Genomic DNA, 5,862 nt, shown 5'->3' with positions numbered 1-5,862 from the left:
CCCCTCAGCCCCAGGTCTGGAGCCACCCCACTGATAGGGATGGCAGGGAGCCCTGCCCAGGTCTGGCCCATGGATAAGACCCATGTGTTCCCCACTGATTGCCCCGGGAGGCAGCTAGAGGGGTGGGAGCCACCGTTCTGGAGATATGGCCAGGAGGGAGCAGTGAGTGATGAGGGCAGGGGTGTGAGACACTGGGCCCCTCTGGGTCCCTTCTCTGGGCAGGTGAAGGTGTCCTGGCTGCCCTGACAGCACAGCTGGCATGGGAGAAAGTGTGGACCCCCTGGCAGAGCAACAACCCTCCACAAATTTTCCCCTTTCCAGTAGGGACCGGTCCTCTGCCACTGGAAAACACTTCCCAGTGCCCTGCAAACCTACAAGGCTGCATCACGAGCTTGCTGCAAGGCAGAATCAAGGACCCCAGCACACTTCAGTTTCCCCAGCTGTAAAATGGGGCATGAGTCCTGCAGCATAAGGGCATAGAGGGCTCAGTCTCTCATTGCTCTGGTGCCTGGGGAGAGATCCATGCCAGGTGTTATTTATAGACCAAGCTGGCATTTCAGAAGAGGGGGGACACTGCCCTGGGAGCCAGCTGGCTGCCTCCAGTTTCTACCTCAAGGTCACCAGGAAAAATGCTGGCCCTGGAGGGGTTTGGAGTTGGAGTCCTTCTGGCCTCAGCTTCCCCTTCTGGGTGGGGAAAATTGCCTTTTCCCAGCATGAGGGGATAAGGATCATTCCCATAAGAGACCCCAGCCCCCGAGCCTCCTGCCCAGCCATGGGTGATGGGACACCCACCCGGGAGGTGGCCGTGGGGCAGTGATGGTGGGATGAGAGCAGCGGCACACGGGGGAGCACAGGGCAGAGCTGGGGATTTCTGCTAACCAGAACAGCTCACTGTTTCACCGAAAAGCCAGCCCCGGATGTCTAACCTTCTCGGGAAGCAGAAGTGCTGCAGAGGATGTGTGGGCCGTGCTCTGGCTCTCAGAAACACTGCTCAGCCACAGCTGTGGGACCAGCTCCTGTGCACAGCCCTGGCAACACCCTCAGGGACACTCCTGTCCCTTCCCCATACACATCTGGGTGCACCATAGAGGCTGCCACTGACCAGGCTCCCCTGCTGCCAGGCTGCGAAGAGAAGTGAGACACTGGCACAACCTGGATGTCACTGTGTCTGTCCCAGAGCACCTGAAGGGGTCACCCCACAAGGAACTGGCTTGTGAGCCCTCAGCAGCCCAACTCTGCAGTTCAGGTCAGCAAGACGCCTCTTGCCAAAACTGCTGAGATCATTTGACCATGTGCATATATTCATAGAAAAGCCACACATAACATATACCTACACATCTATAAATATGTGTGTGACTTTCTACACTATCTAGAATCTTGTACAGTGGATATAAACTGTGATGAGCTGGAATGGGTGTGCCCTCAGACTGGAACAGCTCTTCCCCACAGGCTGGCTTATCGCCCATGCCGTAGCCTCAATCACGCTTCCAAACCACTGCTCCTGGTGTACTGGCCCACCCAAGGGGCCCCTGGCCCCACAGGTGACCAAAGGGGCTCCCCAGGGCAGGGGGCTGCCCTTTGCAATGCCCAGCATTCTGTAGGTCCTCCCCCAGACAGAGAAGAGGAGGAGGATGGTGGAGCCTGTCCCTGGTCTGGGAGGAAGGGGAGCCCACCATGAGCAGAAAGAAGCCCAACAGAAGCTGGATTAAACCTTTCTATGATCTGGATCGAGGCCATCAGAGCAGCTTTGATGGCCCCTGCCTTCTCCTCCCGTTTGAACAGAGCCTCACAGATGGGGTACCTGATAACACCCCCATCTTCTGTCCAACTCTTCTGGCCCCCTTTCTGTTTGCTTTTCCTCCCAGCAGCTCCATGTCCGATGGCCAGAAGGGAAGTGACCAAGCTGTGGGGCTCAGCATGGTGAGGGCTTTGTGTCCTTCAAAGGGGACGAACAAACGGCTGGCGGTCCCAACCCGACTGGGGGGATCCTGCGGAAATACCACAGTCAAAACTCTTGGGAGCCGCTTCCTGCCTGCTCCAAGGCTTTGGATGCAAAGAAGTATTTTCCTGCCATTAAGGTAACATCTGCATTTCCAGTGGGTGTCTCGGTGACATGCCACTGGTTTCTTAGAGCCGCCCCCAACTTCTGACTGAAAAGGCACCTTGTTTGAAAAACAGAGGGGCCTTTTTCTGCCACAGCTACCTAAAATAGTCACGTCACTGCTGATGTTTGCTTTTGGTAAATGACGAGGTTAACACACCCTCTGAGTGGGCTGTGAGCGTTTGCTTTGGTCAGGAGCTTTATTTTCATACTCGTCTGTCTTGCAAGAAGCTCGCAGGTGAAAATGCTGAGGCTTTAAAAAGTCATGCCTCAGATGGACAAATATTTTCCCAGAGAGCCAGTAGAGACACAGTGTGTTTGTGGAAGGGAGGTGCTGCTCCCCTGATGGCCCTGAGCCTTCCCAGCTCTGTGACACCCACCCAGCAGCCTCGGCCACCCCATGGGGTCACCCACAACCGCTTGGGTCAGTCATAGGGAGCAGTCCCACCTGCTGGGGGAAAGTCTTCAGCCCTCTGTGGGACTTCTTCATCTGTCCCTGAGTGATTCTGCCTCCCATCGCAGATGGGAAAGCATCCCAAGTGCAGCTCAATGGGAACCAAGAAAAATACCTTCCCTTCCTGTCACCTCTACCAGTGCCAGGTCCACACCAGGGTGCTGGGCAAGCACTCCCACATGCTGCCTGCTCCCACCTGCTTTGGCAGGCAAGGAGGCAGAGGGATGGGAGGGGATGAACATGCCTGGAGAGGTGTGGGCACACTCGTGTTGGGTGCATGTGTGGGTAGGGGTGTACACGTGCATGTACACATGTGTGTGCCCAACCTTGTGATGTACAGATGTGGGACATGTGGGTTTGTCCACCTGGCTGGCATTCACACCTGTGAGCACAGCCAGGGAGCCGAGGCAGAGGCTGGGGGGGGCCCAGCATCACCAGATCTTGGTGACAGCCAAACAACACTCAGCCCTGGACAAGCCTCTCTCCCAGATGTCACTTCTTCCCCAAGTCCCTGCTGTGGCATAAAACAAAGGGACAAGGCCTTTCAGCCCCAGTCTCCAATGATGAGGAAGAGAAGAGAGGGCTGGGGCAGCACTAGGAGATGTGCACATCACCCTGGGCCCCTTTGCCCTTTTTGCATCCCCAAGTAATAAATAGAACCTCCAAATTCATATCTGCCATAAAAGCCACGGGGACGTGCACAGGCAAAGAAAGGTGTTTTCTCCAGAGAGGGATAATCACACCAGGCAAACCCCACAATGGCATTGGGCTGAGGAGGGAGCCACAATGGACACCTGCACTGCACAGAGGGCTCAGCAGCCCCCAGGGCAGTTCTCATGGACACACTGAGCCAAGCAGAGCTAAAGGAGAGGCTGGTACTGGAAACAGACCCTGCTGACCATTCCTTTACAGACCACAGATGACTAAAAGTCAGGAGGTAAAACCAAATACAGTCCACTGTTCATTGGAGGAGTGGGGAAGAGAGCGGGGGAAGTTTTTTCCATTGGTTTGACCACAGAGTTTTTCTAGCTGCAGGAAAGACTTTGACTCTCAGGCCACATCAAGACAAAAATAAAAACTCATTTTTTTACCCCTACAGTAAAACTAGCTTTTCCCACCAGGCAAGGGCCCAGCCCTGCCATGTGTGCATCCCAAAGGATGCTTGCTAAGACAGAGGAGGACAGGCAAAGTTTTTCCTCCTCATAGCCCACCATGGACCTTTGCCCTTGAAGAGGACATGGGGGGGACAGTGGCTACCAGGGACAGGAGGCTGTTGCAGGGCAGACCAGCAAGCAGGGGAAGGTCAGCAATTTGGCTGAGGCACGGGCTGCTTATCTCGTTCCAAGAGCTGGGAGAGCCATAGGCCTTCTCCAAGCACACACCTCCCAGGGGATTTGCCTTTGAGGCACTGACCTGCTTATCTCGTTCCAAGAGCTGGGAGAGCCATAGGCCTTCTCCAAGCACACACCTCCCAGGGGATTTGCCTTTGAGGCACTGACCTGCTTCTCCTGTTCTAGGGAAAACAATCCAGACTCACATTTATATCGACCAGGTCTGTTGCCTGCCTGTACCTGGCAGTGGGGACTGGCTGCAAACTGCAGCCCATAGGTTTCAGCTCAGCCCAAGAGAAAGGCATGAGCCCCCCAGAGCCATGTCAAACACCTGAGTGATGAAAGCATCCCATCCCTGGCTGCCAGAGAGGGATTAAGCTCCCCTGATTTGAGCACCACATCTCCCCCTCTGCTCCATAAATAAACCTACAAGGCACATGGCATCCCCTGAGTCCCCATGGCACAACGCTGGCATACAGCAGCCGGGGGCAGGTGTCACAGCTGCCACCAGTGCAGAGAAGAGGCAATTAGCAGGTAGTAAGAAAGCTCCTGCTCTCCCTGTTCAGCCCTGTTGTGCTAATCCCACCCCAATTAAAGCCCCCCTCTTTTCTTTCAGATACTGCTATGAGAGATTAATCCACCCTAGAACAAGGCATTTCCAGCAGACCAAGAAGACAAAGCCAACTCTCAGTTTGCAAAAGGCTCTGGCACCTGCCTGGGAGCATTTAATTACCCTGACAATGGCATCAAGAGAAGGGCCATGAGACCCCTTCAATCACAAATTCACTGAGGAGGCACCGGCTTTGCCTGCTGCTCCCACATGCCTGGGGCCAGCACCTGCAGGCTTCAGCTCTTAGGGACACCTTTTTCCCCCCCTGCAGAGCCTGCAGTGTTGCACAGGGTGCTGGCTTTTTTTATGCTGTGGTTTTCCTTTGCCCTTTGCACTGCTCTTATGCCAATAAATGCACATTGTAAAAAAACAAAGCAGTGGACAGTTCTAATCTCTAAATCAACATATGCCCTTATCACAGAGGGTGGTTCCCACGGAGCAGGCTCAGGCTGTCTTTAATCCATAAGCAGCAGTGTGTGCACACAGTGCAGAGCAAATCAGAGGCAAAACTTTCCCGGGCTTTCCGAGCCCTCTTGGGAGCACAGGACTGAGCAGCCAGGGACACTTGCAGGACCAGATCCTGCTAGAGAGGTACAGCAGGTACTGCAGGACCCTGCTGGGCAGGTACATGTCCAGCATACCAAGCAGATCTCTCCCACCATATCTTCATGTCCTTTCTGGCTCTGTCCAGGCACTGCACGGAGCTGTTTCCAAGGCTGTTAAGTAACAGTAACTTTCCTTCTCAACACATTCACTTCTTGAGAAAAAACACCACAAATTGTGGATGTATGCCTGGCTTTCTAGGATTCAAACCACCAAGTCTGGAGGGAAAAAACCCCAACAGCCCTCAGCTGTGGCAAATGCTGATTCAAGAGAAGTGCTTGTAAAATTGCACACGAAGCACTTTGCAAAAGTGACCTGGAATGCCTGCCTGGAGGTGCACTGAAGAAGGAGAAAGAGAGGCAGTGTACTGCACTCCAGATACAGATCAGGAAGAGCCAGAATAAAGTGGACCAAGGGAATTAATGGGAAGCCCACATTTTCGAGGAAGAGACCCACATGACCGTGTCCCAGCTCCTGTGTTCTCTCCCTGCTGCTCTCTTTTCCCTTTCCACTTTCCCCCACTCAAACCCTTGGCCCGTTGTGCCGGGGCCGGTCCGTGGGTAGCCATCAAACACGGGCTTTTTCGGCAGTGCAGACAGAGACGGGCCTTTGATGTGCCCCAGGGCCACGCTGCGTCCCCCTGCTTTTCAAAGGCCGGTCCTTGGCTATTGTGTTCACATCCTGAGCTTGTTTGTACACTTGCTGGAGGGCCCCAGCCCCGCAGCCCCCCCGCCGTAGCCCCAGCCCCCCTCGCCCCCCAACA

The sequence above is a fragment of the Corvus brachyrhynchos genome, unplaced genomic scaffold (assembly GCF_000691975.1).
Source record: "Corvus brachyrhynchos isolate BGI_N302 unplaced genomic scaffold, ASM69197v1 scaffold162, whole genome shotgun sequence".
NCBI lineage: Eukaryota > Metazoa > Chordata > Aves > Passeriformes > Corvidae > Corvus > Corvus brachyrhynchos.
The sequence above is the reverse complement of the archived record's forward strand: the minus strand, read 5'-3'. Positions refer to the sequence as shown.